Source organism: Gracilinanus agilis, chromosome 2, assembly GCF_016433145.1.
Source record: "Gracilinanus agilis isolate LMUSP501 chromosome 2, AgileGrace, whole genome shotgun sequence".
NCBI lineage: Eukaryota > Metazoa > Chordata > Mammalia > Didelphimorphia > Didelphidae > Gracilinanus > Gracilinanus agilis.
The window spans coordinates 318,351,579-318,378,238 of NC_058131.1; positions in this window are offsets into that span (position 1 = coordinate 318,351,579).

Below are 26,660 nucleotides of genomic sequence, written 5' to 3' on the forward strand. Positions count from 1 at the left end.
TCCTCCTTCTTCTCTTCCTCTTCCTCCTCCTCCTTCTTCTCTTCCTCTTCCTCTTCCTCCTCCTCTCCACCCCTCCCTTCCAGTAACCTCCACAACTCCTTACCAGATAAAAATCTTACCTTGTAATAGATAATTCTGGTCAAGCAAAATGAACGACCACCCTAGCTGTATCTAAAAGTGCATGCAACCTCATTCTGCACCCTGAGTCCATCACTTCTCTGCCAAGAGACAAGAAGCATGCTTCATCACCTGTCTTCTGGAAGGATGATTGGTTGCTGATTAGTTGAACTGAGTTCTGATCTAGATTTGCTCTTTTCTCCATTATTCTGTACAACCTCTCTAGAGGAAAGTATGATTGGTGTAAAAATCTCATCCTGGGTACTTGTAATTTTCTTTTTTTTTTTTTTTCAGTTTTAATCTATGAACAAAGCACAGCCTGGTCGGGGGCAAGGTGGGGAACAGCTAGATAGTATGGTGGATAGAGCACTGGACTTGTAGTCAGGAAGATCTGAATTCAAAGGTCCTTTTCAGCTCTAATCTTCTATGTTTTTAAGTTATTCTAATGGCAACATACTTTGATCTAAGGACTATTAGCTCTAGTATCTGATGTTCTAAACTTTACATTTTGTGTTCTCAGATGGGTTCTAGACCTAACATTCAATGTCTATAGTCAGCATCCGTGTTGGAAGATCCATCTGAGGTTGAGTGTTCTATGATTATATGATTCTCAGCAGCATTGGAGGCCAGCTGGTGTCCAGATTATCACAGGCTCCCAATTAGTGGGATCCCCGATGAATAGGTTTTACTGTGTTGTGACTTTTCCCAATATATCCACTTGACAGACTCCAGCTGGGACAGCTGCCTTGGAGGGCATGAAAGGACGCTCTGTGGGTGGTGGTGAATGGCTGCTCTTTGTTCACTCAGGAATTCATTCAACGCATATGTATTATGCCCCCCAGCCTAACCCCTCATTGCATGCCCAGCTCTGAGTTGGGCATTAGAGAAAGGGTAGAATGAAAAGGAAAAATCATGCTCTCTGCCCTTGAAGGGCTTATAGTCTGGTGAGGGGAGAGCAGAATTCACATAGTCTCCCCCTCCCAGCCTTTTTGGGTAGAATCAATAATGATATAAAAGAACTTCTGTTTCTATACTGCTTTAAGGTACATTCCTCCTAGTCAGACCCTCTAGACTTCTTTCCCACCATGACTTCTCACCTTGAAAGATCCCTCCACCCAGTGGCATGCTGGAGACAGTTCTCATCGACCTTTTAGTTAATGAAATTTAGATAGATTTTCAGTGTGTTTATACTTTGGATATCAGCGAATGCTATACACCAGAGCTTGATTTATTATTTTGTCTATTGTTTAGACTTAATTAGGCAATAGAGAAAATGTCAATGAGGGGGAAGGGAAGAGAATACTTATCACACAAGCTTGTAAGTATCTGATGCTGAATCTGAACTCAGACCTTCCTAACTCCGAGCCCAGTGCTTTATCTACTCTACCATGAGCTGTCTAATAATCAAAGATTGAACTTGAAAGTATGTTGTGGGTAAATTTTTTCTGGCAAGCTTGTTGTTAAATGTGCACCAACATACCATTGCCTTACCTGCAATGACTTCTTCCTTTGGTAAATTAGCTCTTCCCAGAACCACCATTTTAAGAAAAGGGCCCAGGACAGGCCTCATTTATTCTTTCATTCCTTTCTAGGCTGCACTCTTGACTCTTTGGCCTGTTTTATCTACCATGATTTCTTTTAATTTCCTTTTTTAAACCCTTACCTTCTGCCTTAGAATTGACACTAAGTATTGGTTTCAAGGGAGAAGAGTGATAAGGGCCAGGCGACTGGGATTAAGTGACCTGCCCAGGGTCACACAGTTAGGAAATGTCTGAGGTCAGATTTGAACCCAGGATCTCTTGTCTCCAGGTCTGGTGTTCTATCCACTGTACCACCTAGCTGCCCTACCATAATGCTTTTCTTCTCCTCTCCCCAAATTCTTCCTGCTCCAGCTTCCTTTTATAATATTATCTTCCTCCATCAGAATTTAAGTTCCTTAAGGGCTTGGGGCTGTTTCTTTTTGCTTGCTCTCAGAGAAAATCCTTCATAAAAGTTTGTTGTTCACAGAATGCTGACACGCTTTTTCAGGGAGGAAGGGCAAGAATTATATTACCATCTTATAATTGGGGCTCGATATTTTAATTGACTTTCTTGAGGTCAGTAGGGATAGATCTGGGACTTAAGTGCTTCTTCAGTCAATCAATCAGTAAACTTATACTAAGTGCCTACTAGATGCAGTTAGGTGATGGAGCAGATAGAATGCCAGTCCTGCAGTCAGGAAGATTCATCTTTCTGAGTTCAATTCTGGCCTCAGACACTAGCTGTGTGATCCTAGGCAAGTCATTTAACTCTGCCTCAATTTCCTTATCTGTAAAATGAGCTGAAGAAGTAAATGGCAAACCACTCTAGTATCCTTGCCAAGAAAATCCCATGGACAAAGTCCACGTGGTCCTGTAGAGTCTGACACGACTGAACAAACCACTCCTTTACCCCCATGTAGAAAGCCTCCCACAAGTCTCCCTCAATTAGCATCACCTTCCCACTCTTTCTTCTAGCATGGATAAGGCAGGTAGGAAATGTCATGAATCTCAGTTCAGTGCTCTTTGGAGAACACCTGGATACCCTCAAAGGGGATGTTATTAAGGGGACTCCTGCCTGGGGTAGCAGCCTAGACTAGCTACTCTTTGCGTTCTGGGGGTTTCTCTCAGGTAGAATTCAACAAATTTGTCTTAACAAAGATTGAGTACTTACTGCAGGCCAGGCAGTGGTGATGGGCACTGAGGATACATGCATAAAACTAAAACTGTCCCTAGCCTCAAGGAACTTCCATTCCCCTGCCAGAGGATTGAGGGAAACAGGAAATCCACAGGGAAGTAAATAGAGAAGAGGATAGGGAGAGGACCTGGGGTTTTCTGGATACAAGGAACTTCTTTTTTTTTTTTTTAAAGCCTTACCTTCTGTCTTAGGACCCATACTGTGTATTGGTTCCAAGGCAGAAGATCAGTAAGGGCTAGGCAATGGGGATTAAGTGACTTACCCAGGGTCACATGGCTAGGAAATGTTTGAACCCACATTTGAACCCAGGACCTTCCATCTCTAGGCCTAGCTCTCAGTCCACTGAGCCACCCAGTTGTCTCCTACAAGGATCTTCTGAGTGGAGAAACCTTAGCATCTCTCTGGACCTTATAGTGTTTGAGTCTCCTAAACCACTGAAAGGTTATGCTACTCTCTCAGGGTACTCCAACCAGTATGTGTCAGAGCCAGAGCATGAACGCAGGTCTTCTTGCCTTTTAGGCCAGTTCTATTGATCATGTCATGCTGCCTTCACACACAAGCACACATAATTCTGTACATAAAATCACACATGTGTGTACATGAAATTAATACATACACATCTATATGTATCAGCACATATCATATAAGTGTAGATGTGCATATTGACAAGTTTCAATGTCAGATTTGTGTATCTTTGATCTCCAAAGCCTCTGAAAAAATATGACTATTGGTTAGCCCAGTCAACAATCTAGCTAAAAGAGTGGAACATCTGGGTGGCTCAGTGGATAGAGAACCCGGTCTAGAGATGGGAGGTCTTGGGTTCAAATCTGGTTTCAGACATTCCCAAGTTGTGTGACCCTGGACAAGTCACTTAACCACCATTGTCCAGTCCTTGACACTCTTCTGCCTTGAAACCAATACATACTCTTGATATTAAGACTGAAGGTAAAGGTTTTAAAAAATCCACAAAAACATTAGAGGTAAGATGGGGTAAGCATGACTATGACCATTAGATTGGGTGAGATGGCTTTTGCTACCCTAAAGACAAATGTCTCTGCCCACAGTTCTGATGGGGTCAGGGGGAAGGCTTCTTTTTTGAGTGAATGCTAATCAATTAATCTTATTATTAATTAAGCATTATAAATCAGTAAATTTATTAATAAATAAATTAAATTGATACATTTTATTATTAATTACTCTTATGTTTTCATCAGTCAGTGCAAACGGCAATTATCCTTCCTCTTGATCTCAAGACTATGGACTCACTATTCATAGAAACTCATTGAATAAAAGGAAACACCTCAATTTCCATGTTTAGAGGTTTGTATTTATTACCAAATTTAGAATAGAATTACCAGTCTTTTTCCAGCATATCATCCCTATTTTCATCTTCAGTCTTTCCCAGTCTATTGACTTCTTCCCCACTTCTTAAAATTATCCCCATGTGCAGTCTCTAAATGATCACTGTAATGCAAGTATTAATAATATGGAAATATGTCTTGATCAATGACACATGTAAAACCCAGTGGAATTGCTTGTTGGCTATGGGAGGGGGGAAGCAGGAGGGGAGGGAAAGAACACGAATCATGTAACCATGGAAAAATATTCTAAATTAATTAATTCAATAAAGAAATCAAAAATATAAAATTATCCCCATGCTTCTCTGTCCAACACACACACATACATGCACACACACATGCACACATACCCTCACTTGAATTGAATATCCCTATTTCCTTCCATTATTGCCCCCTGCCTTTTTTTCTCCTTCTTTCCAGGCTAAACTTAGGAAAGATCTCTACTAAGTGACTTTATACCTTCTTTTCTCATTGTCTTTGAAATCCTCTGAAATCTGGCTTCTGACCTCATGGATTCAACTGAAGTGATCTTCTCTAGAGTGACCAAAGATCTTTTAACTCTCAGGTTTAGTAGCCTTTTCTTGAACCTGGTCTTTCTTGACTGAATTTCTTGGCTTCTTGAGGGTGTTCAGGAACACTCTCTGCTTCTTGGTGAGCACAAGGAATTAATGCAGGGAAAGTAGCACCATCCAGCAGGCAATCCTTTCCCTCTACAATTTCTGCCCATTTCTCTGCCATTGTTTAATCTAGAATCAGATAACATTTATTAGCAGCTGCTAACTCTGTTTCATGTTTGATGTCAGCCATGCTACTAGAGATTGGGGTCACACAGACTGGAGAAAGTGAAAGACCCATCGAGTGCCCACTATGAAATTGGAGAATCACAAGGCGGCCAAGAATTTGGCTTTTCCCCATTAAATCACAAACAGTTTGGATTTGCTGGATGCAGTTTTTGATGATAAGCAGGAGGGATAAAAGACATCTAAGTCCGAATTCTCTTAAAATCCACAAATATGTATAAATATTAAGTATCTATGTATGCATATACCTACTCATAGCTTTTTATTTCTCTATCCATCACTCTCTCTAGCCATCTTTCTCCCTTCATCCCCAGCCCCTTCTCTCTCGCTCTCCCCACCAAAAGCCAAGTATAAAAGGGAGATAAGAGAAAAGGGATTCTACCATTTGGGCTTTCCTGGATTCCTCTACCCTCAGCACCAGAGTCTATGCTACTTGTGGAAATTTAATCCATCATAGCGGTGAGAGCGTTATAAATGCTACAAATGTACACACAGACACACACACACCCAACAAAACAAAACAATGTCAAGAGGGAGAGGGAAGGATGGGAGGAGAGAAGGATGAGACTTTGTGTGGGAGGTAACAGCTTCGGAGAAGAAGGAAGCCAGCCATTCTAAGAGGCAGAGGTGAGGAGGCAGTGATTTCCAGACATGGGGGAATAGGTAAGAAAGAAGAAGATTGCCATATTTGGGGAACAGCTCGCAGGTCAGTTTGACCAAGACAGACAACTTGTAAAGTGGAACGATAGTATCTAAGACCGGAAAGGAGCTATGTTGTAGGGAGCTTTAGTTGTCTGGCCAAAGATTCTCTGGAGCTCAGTGGATAGAGCTCCATGCCTGGAATCAGGAAAGCCTGAGTTTAAATCAAGCCTCAGAAACTGACTAGCTGTGTGAGCCTGGGCAAGTCACTTAACCCTGTTTGCCTCAGTTTCCTCTTCTGTAAAATGAACTGGAGGAAGAAATGGCAGACCACTTCAGTAACTTTGCCAAGAAAATGCCAAATGGAGTCACAAAGAGTAGGACACGACTGAACAACAACAAAGAATTTTTATTTTAGCCTAGAAACAATAGGGAGTCATCAAAGATTTTTGAGCAGTAGAATAACATGACAGACTTGAAGGTTCTTTGATGATTCTATTATAAATAGAATATCTGTACTCTTAGTAATACCAGATTTTGATTATTTTATCCTTACAAAATACAATATGTAATCAAAACCACTTTCAGATCTGTTCACTTAAACATTAGCTAAATAAAGTAAAAATATCTTGTTTTTTTAAAGTGCTCTTTTAATAAAAATAACAACATAAAAAAAAACCCAAATAATTCCTGTCCAGGAAAATAACAACTTGAGCTATAACCAGGAATTTTCCCATCCAGGACAAAGTGATTCTCATCCAGGACAAAGGACATCCAGGAGATGGCAGAAGCACAGAGGATAATCGGCTAGGGGGTAGAAGTGGCACAGAGGTTGATTTGTCATAGTTTGTTACAGTTCCATAAGGAGAAGGGGTAAGGCTCTTGCTCAGAGTATCCAGCCCTTACTCCATGAGACTGGAGGGAAGCCTGAGTCCCAGAAGAAGGGTGGGCAGCCTTGGGCTGGGAAAGGAGAGTTGTGCCATGTGATAGCTGCTAACAGGGGACTGGGAAGCTTGATGCATGGTGACAAGGGTCTTTGGACCATTTTAGTTGTAACTGATGACCTCGCAGGGGTTGGATTAAGGGAAGTTGGGCATCTCTGAGCTAGGCAATAAGCTTATGCCCTTCTAACTAGGAACACCATCTCCCATGTAGCTTCAGCTCCTAATGAGTTAAGCTTCTCTTTGTCTTCAGTCCCGTTACAATAACAATTACAATTCCCATACGGGCAGTTGGTGGCACAACTAGGCCTGGAGACAGGAAGACTTGAGTTCCTTTTCAGTCCCAGACTATCCGTGTAGTCTTCGACAAGTCACTTGACTTCTATTTGTCTCAGTTTCCTCAGCTGTAAAAAGAGGATAAAATAGCATCTTTTCAGAAAAAGAATCAAATGAAATAAATATTTATAAAAATATTATTTTTTGTTATTATATTATATATAATTATAATTTTTTTAAAAGTTATTTTACCTAGCACCCTGTCTGGCATACATATATATATGTATATATCTCAAACATATACATTTTTAAACTCTCATATAGTTTTATATATCATAAATACATATTTGTAAGTCCCATATAGTTTTTTTTTTAACTTTTTACCTTTCATCTTGGAATCAATACTGTGTATTGGTTCTGAGGCAAAAGAGTGGTAAGGGCTAAGCAAAGCTCTATATAAATGCCCATTCCCACCCCTCTATTCCTTAACACTTTAACTTTTATTCAGCATTATAGTATTCCAGATTTTATAGTTGGAAGGACCCTCAGTGACCATCTCCTCCAACTTAATACCAGAAAATAATCTGCACTATTATAGACCTGGCACATAGTTATCCAGCTTTGCTTGAAGACATCTAGTGAGGGACAGCTCTAAATATTAGGCATTTTTTCTTGACATCAAGTTTAAGCTTGGCCTCTTTGAAACTATTATTCATTGCTCCCTAGTTCTGCCATCTAAGGCCATATAGAGCAACTTGAATCTTTCTTCCACATGACATCCCTTCAAACATTTGATTTCAGTGATCATACCCTTTCATGGGGTCAGCTAGGTGACTCAGTGGGTAGATTGATGGGCCTGGAGTAACTCATCTTTCTGATTCTAATTCAGCCTCTGACTCTTGTTAGTTGTGTGATCCTGGGCAAACCATTTAACCTTGTTGGCCTCAGTTTCCTCATCTGTAAAATGAGCTGGAGGAGGAAATGATAAACCACTCCAGTGTCTTTGCTAAGAAAACCCCAAATGATGTAGACTCTAAACAATCACCCCAATGCAAATATCAATAATATGGAAAGAGATCTGGATCAATGACACATGTAAAACCCGGTGGAATTGTATTTCAGCTATGGGAGGGGAGTGAGAGGAGGGGAGGGGAAGAACATAAATCATGTAACCATGGAAAAAACTTCTTAATTAATCAATAAAAAATAAATAATAATGTTATCTATAAAAAAAGAAAGCCCCAAATGGGGTCATGAAGAGTTGGACACGATTTAATGACAACCACATCTCTCTGCCTTTCCCACAAGAATAGTGTGAGCTCTTTTATCAAAAGCTTTGCTCGTTCCCAGGTAAGCTACAATTACAACATTCCTATATTTAATTTAAAAACTAATTTATAGTTTAGTAACCATCAGAAAAGTAAATAAGGGAGAAAAGGAAAGAAGTTTAGTCTGCTGTGGGTAACCTGGTCTTGTTACCGTTTCCCTTTCTAGATGCTCATTGACTATTTCTTTAGCCAGATGTTATAGAATTTTTCAAGTAATTGAAGTCAAGAATCCTATGTGATAGTCTGCAAACTCTGCTCACCACCCTTTTTTGGAAATTGGTCCATTGACTTTTTCTAGTCCTGTGATACTTCTCCTGTTTGTCACAGTCTTCCCCCCTCCCCCCATGGTTACATAATTCTTGTCATCTCCCTCCCTTCTTCTCTTCCTCCTCCCAGAGCTGACAGGCAATTTCACTGTATTATACATATATTATCATTCAAATCTTATTTCCGTATTATTCCTTTTTATAATAGACTAAGCTTTTAAAACCAAAACCTCAAATCATATACCCATATAAACAAGTGATAAATCATGTTTTCTTCTGGATTTTTACTCCCACAGTACTTTCTCTCGATGTGGATAGTATTTTTCTCATAAATCCCACAGAACTGTTCTGGATCATTGCATTGCTTTTAGTAGCAAAGTCAATTGCATTTGATTGTCCCACAGTGCTTCAGTTACTGTGTACAGTGTTTTCCTGGTTCTGCTCATTTCACTCCACATCAATTCATGGAGGTCTTTCCAGTTCATATAGAAATCAAGCCGTTCATCATTCTTTTTGGCATAATAGTATTCCATCAACATAATATACCACAATTTGTTCATCCATTTCCCATTCAAGGGTTATCTCCTCATTTTCCAATTTTTTGCCACCACAAAAAGCGCAGCTATAAATATTTTTGTACAGACATAATCTTTCCCATTTTTAAAATCTCTTTTACAAACCCAGTAGTAGTATTGCTGGATCAAAAGGCAATCTTTTAAAGCTCTTTGGTTGCCACAGTCTTTTATATGCCCCTGATTGTGGCTCGACTACCATGTCCATTCATTCTTTTAGAATGCATGGATGTAGTTTCATCTGGGCTGAGTAACTTAAGTTTATCAAAGGAAACTTACTCATCCCCTTGCTTATCTTGGGAATCAACTCCTTGATAGCCATTTAAGTTCCAACAATTCCACTTTAAAGATCATTTTCCTCTGCTGACAAACCCAACAAAATCAAAATATACATCTCTCTCTTCTCTCTGTAATGTCATTCTCTCCTGATCCACACCAAAAAGGAGGCCGGTCCCTTTTCTTTGGTGCTTTCTTTGTCTCCCCCTCCTTCTCATATAGCTTCTAAAAACTTTCATCTTCCATCTTAGAATCAGTATTATATTTGTCCCAAAGCAAAAGAGAGGTAAGGACTAGGCAATGGGGGTTAAGTGACTTTCCCAGAGTCACTCAGCTAAGTCATGTCTATAGCCAGATTTGAACCCAGGATTCTCAGTCCATTGAACTACCTAGCTGTTCCACACCCTAAATAGTTTTTTAAAATGCAGCATTTTCATTGTTTTTGCTTTTCTCCAGTAGTTTCAGCTTATCCTGACCTTTTGCACTTCTGACTATTTTTATAGGACTTTGCCATGATCTTATTGTTAGATTTTGTTATCTACCTGTGAGGCAAGTAATGCAAAGATTACTATTTCCAATTTTATAGATAAGTAAATTGAGGCTCAAAGAGGATAAATAACTTATCTATAATAACACAGCTAGTAGGCAGAGTGAGGATTTAAATTTGGACCTCCTGACTTTAAATCATAGAGCTTGAAGGAGGCCTGTGCACCTTCTAGTCTAAATCTCCCATTCTGCTGATGGAGAAATTGAGGACTAGCTACTTTGTGATAGATCTGAGACCAGAAACCTGGTCTCCTGACTCTCAGACCAGTGCTTTATCTACTTATACAAGGTGGTCTCTATGATCCTTGGGAATGTTAAAGAGAAACAGCCAAAGCAGAGGGACCAAAAATCTTCAGAGTAAAACAAGGCAGAGAAAGAATGGCAGCAATAACTTCATGTTTAGGACAGGGAGTCAAGTTCATTCAAGAAGCATTTAAGTTGTTGTTCAGTTATTTCAGTCATGTCTGATTCTCCGTGACCCCATTTGGGGTTTTCTTGGCAAAGATACTAGAGTGACTTGCCATTTCCTTCTTCAGGAATTTATTTTGTAGATGAGGAAACTGAGGCAAACAGAATTAAGTGACTCACCCAGGGTCACATAACTAGTATGTATCTGAGGATAGTTTTGAACTCAGGTCTTCCTGACTCCAGGCCAGGTATTCTATCCATGGTGCCATCTGGCTACCCAATTTATTATGTACCTACTTATTAGACATTGATTAGTATAATGTCACTTACTGTGCTAAGAGCTGGAAAGACAAGGAAGAAAAAGAGAAATGAAAAGGAGTGTCTTGTTGAATGGAAACTATATCCCACATATGAGACAGGCAGTCATTAAGGAAACTCACCCCTTCTGGGCCCCATCACCACAAAACCTCAACTGAGGAAGAAACTCAGTGGAGTGGTTGGGGATCAGAAGAGGAAAGGGGGCCCTATTGTTTTTACTAAGTTGTCTAGAAAGGGGACCATCTTATTGTGATTCCCAAGGAATCTCTTGTGACTCCTAAGCAAGAGTTGAAAAGATGACCACTAGACTATCCCAGGGTGATCTACTGGCTGCTGGACTCAGACTGGGCTGGACCAATCTTTGAGAGCACAGGACTTCACAGAATGTTAGCACTAGAAGGGACCTTAGGACACAGAATGGTAGAACATAGAACACAGAATGTTAGAGCTGGAAGGGACCATAAAACATAGAATATTGGAATATAGAACATAGAATGTTAGAGTTGGGAAGGATCTTAGAACATAGAATATGGAACACAAAATGTTAATGATGGGGGGGAACCTTAGAACATAGAACGTTAGAATATAGCACACAGAATATTAGATTGGAAGGGACTTTAGAACATAGAATTTTAGAATATACAACATATAATATTAGAGCTGGGAGAATTCTTAGAACATAGAAATTTGGACTACAAGACACAGAATGTTAGCACTGAGAGGGGCCTTAGAATATAGAGTATTGGAATATAGAACACAGAATTCTGGAGATAGAGAGGACCTTGGAACATAAAATATTAGAATATAGAACACAGAATGTTGAATCTAGGAGGGTCCTGAGAGGATAGAATATCAGAATACAGAACACAATTTTAGATCTGGGAGGGATCTTAGAACACAAAGTATTAGAATATAGAACCACAGTTAGAGTTGGAAGGGACCTAAAACATAGAACATGGAAGATTAGAACTAGGAGGGTTCTTAGAACAAAGAATGTTAAAATATGGAATATACAATGTTAGTGCTAGGAGAGACCTTAGAATATAGAATATTAGAATATAGAACATAGAATGTTAATGCTAGAGAGGATCTTAATACAGAGAATTTTGGAATACAGAATGCAGAATGTTAGAGCTGGGAGAGACCTTAGGATGTAGAAGCTAGAATGTTAAAACAAAAGGAGACCTTTTAGGTACATTTAATCCAATCTCTTCATTTTTATAGCTAGGGAAATTGAGAGTCTGAGAAAGGAAATTACTTTCTTTAGATCAAATAGCTGGCAGATGAAATCAAAACAACTCTGAGGTACCACCTCACATCTAGCAGATTGGCTAAAATGACAGCAAAGGAAAGTAATGAATATTGGAGGGGATGTGGCAAAATTGGGACATTAATGCATTGCTGGTGGAGTTGTGAATTGATCCAACCATTCTGGATGGCAATTTGGAACTCTGCCCAAAGGGATTTAAAAGACTGTCTACCTTTTGATCAAGCCATACCACTGCTGGGTTTGTACTCCAAAGAGATCATAGGGGAAAAAGACATGTACAAAAATATTTATAGCTGTGCTCTTTGTGGTGGCAAAAAATTGGAAAATGAGGGTATGCCCTTCAATTGGGGAATGGCTGAACAAATTGTGGTATATGATGGTGATGGAATACTATTGTGCTCAAAGGAATAATGAACTGGAGGAATTCCACGTGAACTGGAATGACCTCTAGGAATTGATACAGAGCGAAAGGAACAGAACCAGGAGAACATTATACACAGAGACGGATACCCTGTGGCACAATCAAATGTAATGACTTTTCTACTAGTAGCAATGCAATGATCCAAGACAATTCTGAGGGACTTATGAGAAAGAACACCATCAACATCCAGAGAAAGAACTGTGGGAGCAGAAACACAGACGAAAAACAACTGCTTGATTATATGAGTTGATGAGGATATGATTGGGGATGTAGACTCTAAGCGATCACCCTAATGCAAATATTAATAATATGGAAATAGCTCTTGATAAATGACACATGTAAAACTCAGTGGAATTGCTCATTGGCTGTGGGAGGGAGATGTAAGGAGGGGAGGGAAAGAACATGAATCTTATAACCATGGAAAAATATTCTAAATAATTAAACACAATTTTCCAAATAGCTGGCAGATGGCAGAACCCAAATTTGAACCCAGATCTGATGCCAAGTCCAAAGCTCTTGCCATTACACTTTAAATTGTAGAATCCCAGAATCTCAGAGCTTGAAAGATCCTTAGGGTGCTTCTGGGCTGCCCTATACTCAGAGTATTTTACGAGGCTCAAATGAGATAAATGATATAAAGCATTTTGTAAACCTTGAAGTGCTGTATAAATGCCAGTTATTATTGTTTCTATTATTAGTCTCCAGTCACTGGACCTCCAGTCTGAGGATGACTTGAGCCTTCTACTGCACTCAAGCAGTGTTTAGAGATCATCCAGTGGTGGACTAGAAAATGTTTAAAAACCAGATTGCTGAAGGAGGTGGGGAGTGGGGTGAGGCTAGGGATGGGTGTATACACACATACTTTAAAGTTTAATCTACATTATAAGCGCTTTATTAAGTCGACAGTCAATAAATCAATATGAGGCCTGATTTTCTGCCTTTCTTGATTTCTGAGATGCAAATGATCATGGGAGAAATTTACTGATGGCCCACAAGTCAGTTAGAGCTGGCATCAGCCCACCCTTGTCAAAGTTTTAGCAGGAATCTAGAACCTCTAGAACCTCTCCAGAAGGCAATCCTGAAGCCTTTGCTTGGAGGTTTCCAGGGAGAGAGAACTCTCTGCTTCTGAAGTCATTCATTCTGATTTGGGACAGTTATCGGTTAGGAATTGTCTGAAAGGAACAATTTCCTTCTATCAAGCTGAAATCTCATCCCCTTTCACTTTCTCCCGTTACTCTCATTTCTGTCTTTTGGAGCCAAGCAGAACAAGTCTAATTCCTTGTTCCATCATTGTCCTCTGAATCCCGAATGGCAGCGACAATGTACCCCTAAGTCTTCTCTTCAGACTAAACATCCCACAGTTCCTTCTAGCAATCTGCTTATCATGTTGCCTGCCAGGCACAGATTAAGAGGAAATAATCATTCTCTCTAGCACTTTCAGTTTTCTGAAATGGTTCCTTTTGTGGCAGCCCTTAGGAGGCAGACAGAATACAGATGATTATTTTGCCATTTTATAGAGGAGAAGACTGAGGCTCAGGGAGATGATCTAGCTCATTTTTGCCTAGGGGTCACACAGGTAATTTGGACAGGGCCAAGATTCAAATTCAGGGCTTTTGACTCTAAGCCAGTGATCTTTGCATGACACAAAGTGTTTTTCTACCCAGAGCACAGCCAGGCTAAAGTCATGGGATGGTTCCAGTAGGTCATGACTTCAAACCATAGAAAGAAAATAAACAGACTCATCTCTCCCTCAGGGCTTCCCAGCAGGGTCTCTCCCCCCTGAGTCAAAGATTCTGGCCAGCTCATACAACTATGAGGAGCAAGAGGAGCTGAAGGAGCTGTTTTAGCATTAACTTGGGATTTAGAGTTGGAGATAATCTTAGAGGTCCAGTCTCCTCATTTTACAAATGAAGAAACTGAGGCTTAGAGGAAAGCTTGCCTAAAAACACCCATGTAGCAAGTAGAAGAGCTATGATCTGATGCCAGGCAGACCTCATTCCCTTTTTTTCTTACCAATTAAGTGCTTTAAGCTTTGCTAATATTGTTGCTTTGGGGGCAATCCTGTGAGGTTGGTTTTAAGTGGCTCTGTGGCTAGAGCTCTGGACCAGAAGTGAGGAAGACCTGAGTTTGAATCCCTCCTCAGGCGTGTGACCCTAGTCTTTTGTTCTTGGTGTCCTCTTCTATAAAATAAGACAAACAACAGCATCTCTTCAATAAGACCGAAGGAGATCATTTAGGTGACTTTAATAGGCTATAATTATCTCCATTTTACAGACAAAGAAACTAAGGCCCAGAAGTTGCTCATGATTGTATAGCTAAGCAATGCCAAAGTCAAGATTCAAGTTCTTCAGACACCAAGTCCAGCACTCTTTCCATGGTACCTCTAAAGGGTGGATAGGACTTCAATAGGAAAAGATGTGAAGTTGTGTGAGGATTCCAAGTGAAGGGAATAGTGTCAAGAGCAGGTTACTGAGCTAACTAGAAAGTTAGCTGGCTGTAGTTTCTGCCCCCTAGAGCTCAGAGTCCAGTGGCAGAGATGAGCCAGAGATAACGAATGAATATAATAGCCAATGAAATATGAGAACTGGACAAGCTTCACATGATGGCGGCCACTGTTGGAGAATGCCTACTCAGGGTTGAGAGGGAAAAGAGGAGACAGAAAGATTGAGCAACATGGTAGAAGAAGAATTTGATAAATAGGTAACCACAGAAGTGAACAGGAAAATGAAATTTCCTGGAAGGTATAGTCAGGGATGCCAGAGGGTACAGAGAAATGTCAAACGGAAAGTTAGAAATGAAAATCAGGACTTTCAACTTCCTGTGTCCAGTAAGTGTTATGTGGAGATGGAAAGCATGGAATCCCTGCAAAGATACAGGGACAGCCTCACCCAGAATTCCAGCGGACCCCCCTGGAGAACTTTAGGTGAGGGGGCAGTTGAGAGGAATTGGCAGTTACTTTGTGGAGGTTGAAGTGAGCAGACACTCTGCTTACTACTCCAGACTTGGGAATCACTTGAGAGGCCATTGTGGCATAGCCAGTGTGGTTTTTACATAAGGATTAGCCTGTTTAATAGGGTTAATCTTTATCAACTTCAATACAACAAATATTTAGTGATTAGAGAGTAAAGATATTCATTAATAGCAAGAGAGCCAGTTTTACTTAAGTGAGAAAAGTAACTTTAGGACATAAATAATAGGGCCTGAAAGGACAAGGATGATTTTTGATCACAACAAAATCCCAATTGAGAAAGCCCCTGATTGGAGAGGAGAAGAATGAGAAGGGAGTGAGCCTATCTGTTTTTCCCCAACTGGTCTGGAGCTTGGGGACTGGATCCCATGTTGACATCCCCAAAGAAAAGTGGAAGAAATGAATTGGGTTGTGCCAGTGGACCCTGGGCTCTGGTTGGGTTTGGGCCGCTGCTGGAGAAGCACAGGACTTCGAGGAATTAAAGAATGTCACAGATAGAAGGCACCCTAGAAATCAGCTACAATCTTCCACATTGTAGGGGTTAGAGGTGCAGTGTCCCTGAAATCTGGAAAATCCGCATAAAATTTGTTGGCCCTTCCTTTGTACCAGAGAAGAAGTCTGAATTTTTTCTTATTTTATGGGATGTTTACAGTAAAAGAAATTGGGTATATTTATGGGATTAAAAGATAAAATACATCAATATTATACACTGTACAATACTATACATCTATTCTATGCATTTCTGAGTTTCTGAACTTTTTCTGTGCTGTCTACTAGCCTTTGGGTGTGGTCTGTGGCTTCTGCAAAACTTCTCCCCCAAACTCCCATTTAATTTCTCATTACTGACCCCTGATATATCAGAACCACTATGGGGAAAGTCACTATGTGGAAGGGATGTGTGTGGTCCAATTCTTTCATCTTATATAGATGAGGTCATTGAAGATATGAAAGGGAAAATGACTTTTCCCAAGTCACATAACTAAGTGACATAGCCAGGACTGAATAGCCTGGTCTTCCGACTAGAATGCTAGGAAATGAGGGGTCCTCAAATTCATTTAGTAAATTTGGACTTTTGTATATAGTTTTTTAAAGTTGGGGTTCATTATTATTCTAAGCATGTTGGCAAATTAATAGCAATTATATTGATTAATGATATAATTAATAACTAATAAATTATTAGCAAATTCTATTACTTTATTTACTAATTTATTTTAAAAGAGAGATCCAAAATCTTGGAAAGAAAATGCCTTAAGTCCTTCCCCATCACTCAGTCAAGGCCAGGCAAATGTCCAGAAAAAATCTCTTTGCTTAGTTACATAGAAGAAGCTCCAACCCTCTGGGTATTTGCTCTTCCTAGGCTCCCCACTGCTCATGGGAGGAAGTCCAAATTCCTCATCCCTTCACTTCACTTTAGACCCTCAACAATCTGACTCCAGCCTCTACCTCCTACTGATCCATATCATACTCATGATCCCCTTCAGCCAAACAGGAAGGCTCACCATTCCCCAAACAGTCCTCAGACATCCCTGTATCTGTATCTTTGTTCAGGGCATCATCTCCTTCCCCTAGAGTACAGCTCCATGTAATTCCCCTTCCCTATCCTTTGGGGCCCAGTTTGGATACTATGATACAAGAGGCTTTCCAGATTGCTCTCCAATCGAGACTGTGAATTCTTAAGAGTTCTCACAATCTGTACCATCCAAGAGATAATCTCTTATACAAAACTGATAGGTACTGAGTCAGTATGGAACAGTGGAAAGAGCCTGGACTTAAAGAGAGAACAGCATTAGCATTTATCTATTAGACTGGATGAATTCTTTCTCTTCCCTAAGCCAGGGGCAGTGAGGTAGCACAGTGGATGGAGCTCCAGGTCTAGAGTCAGGAAGACTCATCTTCCTGAGTTCAAATCTGGCCTCAGATCCTTAGGAGCTGTGTGACCCTGAGCAAGATGCTTAAGCCTATTTGCCTCAGTTTCTTTATCTGTAAAATGATCTGGAAAAGGAAATGGAAAACCACTCCAGTATCTTTGCCAGGAAAACCCCAAATGGAGTCATGGCTAAAATTACTGAGCAAGAAATAGGTGTAGTTCCTCACTTTCGAATGTAACTTCCTAGAGGGCAAGGTCTGTATCACTCTTCATTTTGGGGATCTTTCCTCATTAGCTACCTTTTCACCCTCTAGAGAAGTCTGCTGTGAGGCCCCTCTTCCCGGACTAGTAACTGCCAGCCCAGATCTCTTGGTCAGTGGGGGGGGGGGAGGGGGGAGGTCCTAATCAAACTTCTCTTTGCTCTCAGTGACCCCTCCTCCTCTTCCTCTACCTCTTCCTCCTCCTCCTCTCCTATAACCAATCTTCCTTTCCAGCTTCCTTTAATAGGTTGTCTTTCCCCTCCCTCCTATTCAACTGTAATCCTTCTTGAGGGTAGGAACTGGCTTGCTTGCTTGTATTTGCACTTAATGCAGTGCTTGTGCTAAGCACATGTTGTTGTCCAATTGTGTCTGACTCTCCCTGACCCCATGGACTGCAGCACGTTGATATTGTCCACAGGGTTTTCTCAGCAAAAATAATGGGATGGTTCACCATTTCCTTCTTCAATGGATTAAGGCAAACAGAGGTTAAGTGACTTGCCCAGGTCACTCATCTAGAAAGTGTCTGAGGTCTTCCTGACTCCTGGCCCAGTGCTTTATCCTTTGAACTACCTAGCTACTAAACCCCTACTAAGTGACAGTGTTTAATAAATTCTGTCTCTGTCTCTTTTTCTTTCCCCCACTTCTCTTTCTCTTCCTCCCTCTGTCCCTCCCGCTCTCCTTTTTTCTCTTCCTCCCTCCCTCCCCCTCTCTCCTCCTCTCTCCATCTCTCTTTTTTCTCTCTCTCTTTTTCCTTCCCTCCTTCCCTTCCTCTGTCTCTCTCCCTCTCTTCCTCTCTCTCTGCCTCTCTTCCTCTCTCTCTCCCTCTCCCTTTCTCTCCTTCCCTCTCTCCCTCTCTTTCTCTCCCTCCCTCTCTCCCCATTCTCTCTCTCCTCTTCCATCTCTCCTTTTTTCTCTCCTCCCCTCCCTCCTTTCCTCTCTCTCTCTTTCAATCTCACTCTCTTTTTCTCTACTTTGTAGGTGCATAATAAATGTTTTTCCATTCATTAGTTCATTACAGACCTAATATTCCATTTGCCTAGGTCCTTTCCTTGGTTCTATGTTCTGATATTCCATGTCCCAAAGTTTCTCTTAAACTCTGACATTCTATGTTCTACAATCCCTTCTAACGGTAAGATAATATAATTTAGTCATTCAGTCACTCTGTTGAATAACATTTATCAAGATCTTAATTTGAAGGTTCAGTGGATAAAGAGCCAGGCTTAGAGATGGAAAGTATTGGGTTCAAATCTAGCCTCAGACACTTCCTAGCTGTGTGACCCTGGGCAAGTCACTTAATCCCAATTGCCTACCTTTACTGCTCTTCTGCCTTGGAATCAATACTTAATATTGATTTTAGGATAGAAGGTAAGGGTTTTAATTTTTTAAAAAAGAGCCTACTATGTTCTAGGCACTGTGCTAAGCCTTAGGGATACAAAGAAAGGGAAACACTGTCTCTCCCCTTTCACTTGTCACAGGCTGGAAGGAGTCAGGACAGGGGAGGCAAAGGCCTGGATGGACTTATAGTGAGTGTCTCAATTTGTCCTCCGCTCCCCATCTCAGGGTGGGGGTTAGGGAAGAGGGCTGGGACTATGGAAGCTGGCCCAGGAAGCTGTCCACAGGGTATTACCTAAGTGTGAAATGACGTCCAGATGGGAGGAGAAGGAGAGACTTCAGGCCGAAACAGACGGACAGCAAAAATGTGTCCAGGGCAACACAGGCTGGAAGAGCCTGTCTATCCTTCTAGGAAAATAAGCTGGATAAGCCAAACCAGCTGAGAGGCACCCTCAGATCCAGCTGGGATGAGATAGAGAAGGTTGGGAAGGGGGTAAAGGAATGACATAAGAATGAGCCAAAATAGTTCTGTGGAAGGAAAGGGAAAGCAGAGCTGCCATCTAAAGTATCCCCCTGCCTCCAAAAATTCTACCTTAAGAAAGTCCATTGTCTAGACTGGGAGTCACTAACTAGCTGTGTGACCTTAAGCAAGTCACAAATTTGCTGCTATTTTGGCCTCAAACCAGTCCAGGCTTCCTGTCCCTTCCAACCATCCATCCTGGTTATTTTGCCATCTGCCTTGCCATTTGAATCATTTCCCCCCACCTAGAATAACATCTTCTATAGCAGACCTCCCTCTAGCATTGTCCCTTTCCCCCAAACCTATGTTTTCTATTCTTTTCCCTTTTTTTCAATCGCCAGTTTTCTACCTCTTACCATGGGCCCAGAAATAAAACCATTACCGCCATTGCTTCTGGAATCTGGATTGTCCTGTGGATAAGCTCCCCGTCCCCATGCCTCTCTAAGCCAAAGAGCTATTCTGGCCACCAGGCCCCAAAGGAGAATGCAAGCTCAGGGGACAGCAACCCTCTCCCTTTTGTATCTGTGCCCCCCCCCCCACTTAGCACAACTCCTGGCATGAACTGAGTGCTTAATAAATGCTTTTTCGCTCATTCATTCATTCATTGTTTCCACATCAGTAGAATGAGATTTGACTCTGATCTCCAAGTCCCTTTCAACTCGAACATTTTATGCCGCAGAGTGCTGAAGCATTCTCTGATGGTCAAATGTTTGGTCTCAACATTTATACCCTAGAAATAGACAAATGCCACAAATCTCTGCTTGGCTTATTGTTTTTTTTGGTCTAGCTTTAAGAAAACAAAGGAGAAAAATTTAATGATGTAGATTAAACTTAAAGGGGCGTCATGTTTGCTCCCCCATATCTGGTTGTTAAAATATTTACCAGCATACTCCTGGGTTTGACATTCTATATTGGAATGTTCTGTGCAGAGAGTTAGACTCGGAGTCAAGGAGATCCAATCTTGCTTCAGATACCCAACTATGCGTTCCTGGGCGAGCTATAAATTTGGGATAATAATAGAATCTATTTCACAGGCATAGTGTGAGGTTTCAAAAGAGATAATGAATGTAATGTGCTTTGCAAACATTTGGGCAGCCAAGATGACCCAGTAGATACAGCTCAGGGCCTGGAGTCAGGAAAAACGGAGTTAAAATCTGACCTCGGACACTCACTATTTGTGTGACTTTGGACAAGCGACTAAATTTTGTTTTCCTCAGTTTCTTCATCTGTAAAGTGAGCTGGAGAAGGAAATGACAAACTGGTCTAATATCTTTGCCAAAAAAATCCCAGAGTCACGAAGAATTGGATATGACCAAAACAACCAAATAACAAAAAGAAAACGTTATAGTGCCATATGCCATATCTGATATGATGATGGTGATGAGGTTAATGGGATCCCTGGGAGGGTCTAAGGTTCTCCCAGCCTTTATCTGCTTCTAACAGATAAAATCATGCATTTATGGTGCTATAGCAAATTGAAATTGAACTGGGAAAAGCTCAGTGTAATAGAAAGGACCCAGACCTTGAACCCAGAAGACCTGATTGAATGCTGGCCCCATGACCTCACAGGGCTTCAGTTTCTCTCTCTCCAATGTGGATGATAATAATGCTTGTCCTACCTACCTCGCAGAATTCTTTTGCAGAAAGTCCTGTGGACTTTCCGAAGCTCAATGGAAATCAGAGTTATTCTTAGTACATGAGTGGGCAGTTAAAGGCCCCCTTTCAGTCTCTTTTTCAGTCCCCCTCCATGCTCTTTGGGCATTTGGGGGTCTTGGCCTTGGGACCAGGGCTGAGACAGCCCCCTTTGTCCCTCTGAGACATTTGAGTTGGGAATATAGAACAGACTGGAGCTACAGAATGAATGACTTTCTTCATTCACCAAGAAATGCCCCTATTTCCTTCCTTCCTTCGATCCTGCAGGGTCTACCCAGACAGTGTCACCTTCTGTGTATCCACATAGAACTGCTTGTCTTCTTAGAGCTGGATGGGGGCCAGGGAGAGGGCAGAGGATGACTCCCAGGCCCCCAGGACGCAGATCTGCACCACTCATAGGGCATCCTGGTAAAGCAACCAGACTTTTATAGCCTCATTGATCCAGAACTGGAAGGCAGCACAGAAAAGACTGGACTGCAGTCTAGTCTAACTATCTCATCCTAGATAAAAGAGAATCTGAGGTCTAAGGAGCTCAAGTGACTTGCCTAAGGTCAGATGGGCTATAACTTGTCCAGGACTAGAGAGCTAGATGTCCAAAACCAGATCAGAACTCATTGTTCTTGGCTCCAAGACTAGAAAGCACTCTTTATAGAATATCACAGCACAAAATGCCAGCCCCAAGATTGTGCTGGTAAATGTTTTAACAACCTACTTTCTTGGGAGGTGAAATGAACTTGACACATTTAAATTTAATTTGCATTATTGATATTTTTCCTCTTCTGTTCTTTTTCTTTTTCCTTCCTTCCTTCCTTCCTTCCTTCCTTCCTTCCTTCCTTCCTTCCTTCCTTCCTTCCTTCCTCTCTCTCTCTTTCTCTCTTTCTCTCTCTCTCTCTCTCTTTTTCTTTCTTTCTTTCTTTCTTTCTTTCTTTCTTTCTTTCTTTCTTTCTTTCTTTCTTTCTTTCTTTCTTTCTTTCTTTCTTTCTTTCTTTCTTTCTCTCTCTCTCTTTCTTTCTTTCTCTCTTTCTTTTTTTAGGGAGGTCTTCAAGTCCAGTCCCTGAGAGGGATCCAAGCTGGAGCCTGGTGAAGTAATGGTGAAGCCAGTGTTGGGCCAGGGCCCTGATTGTCACTGGTGACCCCCCCCCCCGTTGGTCTGAGGCCAATTGGTGTACATAGAACAAAGTGCTGTAGGTCCTGTTTCCACCACTGCCCTGCCTGGCCCCCATCTTTTAGGGTTTAGGTAATTTAGGGTTGAGGCATTATTTCTCAGACAGTTGGGGCACAAAAAGCAAGCTAGATTCCAGGTAAAAAGGCCTTCTCTTTCATTCCCTGAGAAATCCTATGAAAAGGATGCCTGCTCTCACCAGGTCAGTGGTAGTGTCTTCAGTTATCGTTCCAGCCTCGTGACTGGGCGAATCTAAAATGGCAGAGGTGGAAGGACCTTTGAGATCAACTAGTCTAACTCACTCAATTCATCGATGAAGAATTGAGGCCCAGAGAGGTTCATATACTTGTCCAGTGTATAACATATTTCTTTTTAAAAAATTAAATTAAAAAGGGGCAACTGGGTGACTCAGGGGATTGAGAGTCAGGCCCAGAGACAGGAGGTCCTAGGTTCAAATCTGACCTCAGATACTTCCCAGCTTTGTGACTTAAACCCCATTGCCTAACCCTTACTGCTCTTTTGCCTTGGAACCAATACACAGTATTGATTCTAAGATGAAAAGTAACAGTTTAAAAAAATAAATTAAAACAAAAATTAAGTTACAAATTTCCCCTAATCACATGTAAAAACAATTTCTAACATTTAAAAAAGCATTTTGATTCTTGAATTCCTTCCCTCCCTTCCCCACCCACTTGCTGAGATGGGAAGCAATCTGACATAGATTTTACATGTGCAATCATATAAAACAATAAATGGATATTTAAATGATGCCTTTTCCCTTTATGCTACTATCACCTTTTAATGATTTCCTCTCTCCCCGACAGAAATCCTCTCTTTTAACTACAACAACAACAAAAATACAATTAAGCCAAGCAAATAAACAACTGGCCGAGTCTGACAGCATATGCTTTATTCCACATCCATGGTTCATCGCCTCTCTGAAGAGAAGAGGGAGTCGCAATTTGCCATTCATCCTCTGAACTCCCAATTGGTTTCTAAACATTCTTTCCGCCGCATCAAGGTGCCTCTGAAAGATGATGACCAGCCCATTGAGGAGTTGATGGGGGCAGAAGCCCCAAAGCTCAGCTGGGGAGTGGGGAAGAATGTGTTTTCCCCTAGAAAGGAATGTCAGCAATCTTTTAGAAGTCTCTCATTTCAGTCCAATCCAGCTGGAGCCACCAAAGGTCCACTCCTGCTCCCTGACAAAGTCGGGGGATTAGAGTTGGGTTGGCAGTTTGTTCCTGGGCAGAGGAAAAGACTCAGAAGTATGTGTGGCTTAGACAGGCCTTTGTTGGGGATATTTAGATAAAGCCATGGCACAGGCCCAAGCTGAAAAACCACAACTCGCCCACACAAGGCCCCAAACCACCTTCTTCCTCCAGACTTCTTCTAAAGGCTGGGATGCTGTTACTTAAGGTCATTGCTTGGGGAACAAGAAAAGTCTTGAAGGATGTCTCATCAACCCCTTTGTTTTACAGATGAGGAAACTGAGGCCCAGTGAAGGAAAATGACCCGCTCAAAGTCAGACAGGTGGCAGAACCAGGACCCAAAGCTTATGATCATAGGATCATAGATTTAGAGCTAAAAGGGACCTTTGGAAATCATTTGACCCAAACCTCTCATTTTTGCAGATGAGGAAACTGAGTCTGAGAGAGCTTAAGCCATCATTTGCCAAGAGAATAAGCAGAAGAATTGGGATCTGAACCTAAGTTCAATGCAATATTATGGAAAACTGTCTTCCTATAGCAATGGACAGGACAGCACATACGCAGAATCTTAGGATCCTGGAGTTTTTTGGTGGGCCAAAGTGTGGGATGATGTGGGGCACATCTCAGGATATCTGGTCCCTTTTTTAGTTCAGTACACAAATCGCTGGCAAAGCATCTAACCTCTTCTGTGTCAGCAGCCTCATCCTTGGGGCAGCAGGGTAGCTCAGTGGATAGAAAGCCAGGCCTAGAGACAGGAGGTCCTTGGTTCAAATCTGATCTCAGAGACTTTCTGGAGAGGCGACCCTGGGCAAGTCACTTAGTCCCCAATTGTCTAGTCCAGTGATTCCCAAAGTGGGAGCCATCGCCCCCTGGTGGGTGCTGCAGTGATCTAGGGAAGCAGTGATGGCCACAGGTGCATTTATCTTTCCTATTAATTGCTGTTAAAATTAAAAAAAATTAATTTCCAGGGGGCTAAGTAATATTTTTTTCTGGAAAGGGGGCGGTAGGCCAAAAAAGTTTGGGAACCACTGGTCTAGTCCTTACTGTTCTTCTACTTTGGAGCCAATACATAGTATTGATTCTAAGATAGAAGGTAAGAGTTTTAAAAAAAAGAAGTCTCATCCCCTTTCTATTGCAACAATTCTTCAGAAGGAGAAAGATGGAGGGAGAAGGAGGGAGGGTAAGAATTCTGAGTTTCCATAAATCCTGACCACTGGAGCTTCATCGCCTAGCACAGGAATAATGTCTATGATGGCTCATGGAGCCAAAGATGCCATAGACTTCTAGTCCCCCAAAAAGGCATTTATTTGTTTTATACCTGATTCTTCCATTTAATTCAATTTGATATACATATTTGGTGTCTGCTCTATGCAGGGAACAATGCTGAGTCCTGGGGACAGAAAGATGAAAAATGATAATTCCTAATTTCAAGGAGTTTACAAACTACTAAGAAAACTAAACCATGTGCAAAAATATCTCCGTTACATGGAAGAATGTGCTATAGGCATAGGAGGTACCAGAAAGGGATGTGGGATTACAAAGAGAGAAATCATCTTTAGTTGAGGAGGGATCAGGAAGGCTTCATGGAGGATAGATGCTGGAAAGGTAAAGCTGTAGATAAAAGTGTGATGGAGAGAGAGCAGGATGTGGCTTAGAGATGAGCTTGATTCCCAGCCTTACCAGATGCTAGGTGGGACCTTGGGCAATTAAATTCCCTTCTCTAGGTCTCAGGTTCCTCAACTGTCAAATGAGGGGTTTAGTCCAGATGTTTCCTAAGGTTCAAAACCACAGAATTTCATCTTTGTAAGTGATAGCAGTGGCCGTTAAATCTCCTTAAAGTTTAGTATCCACCTTCCTAAAATCATCATCTTCATTTTGTGTAGATATGTTTGAGTGTGCATATAGTATATGTATATGTTTATATTTGTGTTTATAGATACCATGTTTATATATGTATATTTATATATGTGTATACATGTAAGCGTACATGTGTATATATACATGCAAACACATATACATATATATGTAGATAGATAGATAATGTTAATTTCCCCAGTAGAATGCAACTTTCTTGAAGGCTAGGAGTATTTCCCTTTTGTCATTGTATCTTGAGCTCTTAGTGAAGTGCCTGAACATTGTAGGTGTCTAATATAGTTAGGTTCCTATAAGTGTGAATAACAAATCTTATAAAGTGGTAGCACATATTTGAATCTGTGTTATTCAAAGTTACAATTATGTAAAATATAGCATCAGGTTCCAGTCCAATGGAAATGTGAAAAGTCTGAATCCAAATAATTAGACTTCTTCAAGGGAATCAGTATTTGTACTAGTTAGGACTTAGCTATAAATGTCTGTTGATTGGGTGATTGATTATACAAGTTATTACCCTCCACCACCAAGGAATCCTTATTATAACATTCTACCACTGGCCACACAGTCTTTGCTTGAAGACCTCCCATGAGGAACAACACGCCATCACCTGCGGAAAGACTGTTCTAGTTTTTAATACCTTTAATTGTTAGGAAGGGCAGCTAGATGACACAGTGAATAGAGAACCAGGCTTGGAGTCAGGAAGACCTGAGTTCAAATCTGGCCTCAGACACTTACTAGCCATGTGGGTCTCAGTTTCCTCCTCTGCAAAATGAGCCAGAGAAGGAAATGGCAAACCACTCCACTATTTTTGCCAAGAAAATCCCAAATGGTGTTGCGAAGAGTCAGACATGACTGAAAATGACTGAACAACAACAGTAATATTGTCTTTTGCTTTCAGGGTCTGTTCTTTGCTTTGGGGCTTCTCTTCAACCTCATAAAAATTAAATCACTACAGGGGCTCCTTGGGCAGTAGCCACAAGCTTGGCTCTCTACCAACAGTTGGTCTTTTGCTTTAATAGCTTCCCTTCTTCCTAGGGCTGTTGCTAAGATACACAAACAAACCATTTGTCACACCCTTGCTTGGCACATATGTGTCTGTGGGGACACCCAGATTGTGAGAGATTGAAGGCTTCTGGGAGATTTCAGAGGGGATTCATAAAACAAACTAACCTTTTTCTTTGAGTTTTGTGTTGACAAGAGGGAAGAGTCATTTCTATTTTCCCTTCAAACATCTCATGGAAGGTGCTACCTTTTCTGAACATGTATATGGGGACACAATCTGTTAGAATTTAGAGAACACAGCCTGAAGTCAGAAGGCCTAAGAGGCACCCTGGCATAATGCATATAGTGTTAGACTCAGTTATGAAGACCTGGGTTCAAATCCTACCTCAAGATAATTAATGCCTGGGTAACTCTGGGCAAATTACCTAACCTTTTTTGTTTTCAATGTTTTCAGAGGGGGTTGGACTAAATCGCCTTACTATTTCTAATGGTCATTCCAACTTGAAATCTATGATTCAATGACCAAGTTTCAAAATCCAGTTTTTATGTGATGGAGGGGTTGGAC